Genomic DNA, 1,178 nt, shown 5'->3' on the forward strand with positions numbered 1-1,178 from the left:
TCTGAAGTGGGAATTCATTTGTTGATAATTCTATGGATTACTCAACAAGTTGTTGTTCACTGGTTTACATGAGTGCCTGATGAGTTTGGGGGTTATATAGTGTATTGTGTAATCTAAATAATTGTATGGTGCTTATATCAAAATAAACATGCCTAATGAATCAATTGTAGCAACACTTGTAAACCCATTTGTGTGTGTGTGTGTGTGTGTGTTTGTTGATTAGCAAATTGGGTCTTACTCGTTGGATTCTTGCTCTGAGCCTCGTCAGGGTCTCAATGTAGGCCTCAGAGTTTATTGTTTTTCCTTTTGGTAAGAAATTGACCAGAATGACACTTTGAGCATCCCAAAAGACAGTCGCCATGATTTTTCCAGCTGACTTTTGCGTCTCGAACATTTTCGGTGGTGGTGATGTAGAGTGGCGCCATTCCATTGATTGCCTCTTTGATTCTAGTTCATAATGATGAACCCATGTTTCATCACCTGTTGCGAGCCTTCGAAAGAAGGTGTTGTCTCTTTGACTTTGTTCGAGAAGTTCAGTGCAGGCATTGACCCTGTCAGTCTTGTGTTCAGTAGTCAGCTTTCTCAGTACCCAACGGGCACACACTTTTGAAAAGCCAAGTGATTCGACAATGTTTTAAGCACTTCCATGGCTCACTTCAAGGTTTTCTGCCAACTCATCAAGAGTTATGCGCCTGTCTTCTCTGATCAGAGCATCTGCTTTTGCTTTATTGGCAGGATTCACAGAAGAAGACAGACAGCCAGAATGGAGTTTATTGGCTACATTTACAGTTCCCACCTTTTCATCTTTCAGACGATGGACTCACCTGCATACATTGCTATAATCTAGAGTATTGCCCTCAAAGACATTTTGTAATCGTCGGTGAATGTTCACAGGGATTTGCCCCCTCAGCAACAAGAAATTCAATCACTGCTCTTTGTTTTTGATGTAACTCTAAGGGGGTAGCCATTTTGAATTGTCCTTACCAGTCTAAAACCTGAAAAGTAAGAAACAAAATATTTCAGAACATAAATGATATAATCATTTATAACTGGAAAAATTTTCAGTTATTTTTATCAAAAACTTCATGTGAAATAAAGAAAATGGCATTACTTTTTGACTCACCCTTGTACATACTAGAGGGAGATTGGGAACATTGAGTAGCATATGCATATATACT

The 1,178-nt window shown here is 39.0% G+C and overlaps 1 long non-coding RNA gene across 1 annotated transcript in view; it reads right to left on the bottom strand.

The window, feature by feature from the left end:
* Positions 1 to 13: 13 nt before the first annotated feature.
* Positions 14 to 1,178, bottom strand: part of LOC128250352 (uncharacterized) — a 31,926-nt gene continuing 30,761 nt past the window's right edge. Inside the window, exon 3 of the long non-coding RNA XR_008266383.1 lies at positions 14 to 995. This is a non-coding gene — a long non-coding RNA (uncharacterized LOC128250352). The remainder of the gene's footprint in view (positions 996 to 1,178) is intronic.

The sequence above is a fragment of the Octopus bimaculoides genome, chromosome 20 (genome assembly GCF_001194135.2).
Source record: "Octopus bimaculoides isolate UCB-OBI-ISO-001 chromosome 20, ASM119413v2, whole genome shotgun sequence".
NCBI lineage: Eukaryota > Metazoa > Mollusca > Cephalopoda > Octopoda > Octopodidae > Octopus > Octopus bimaculoides.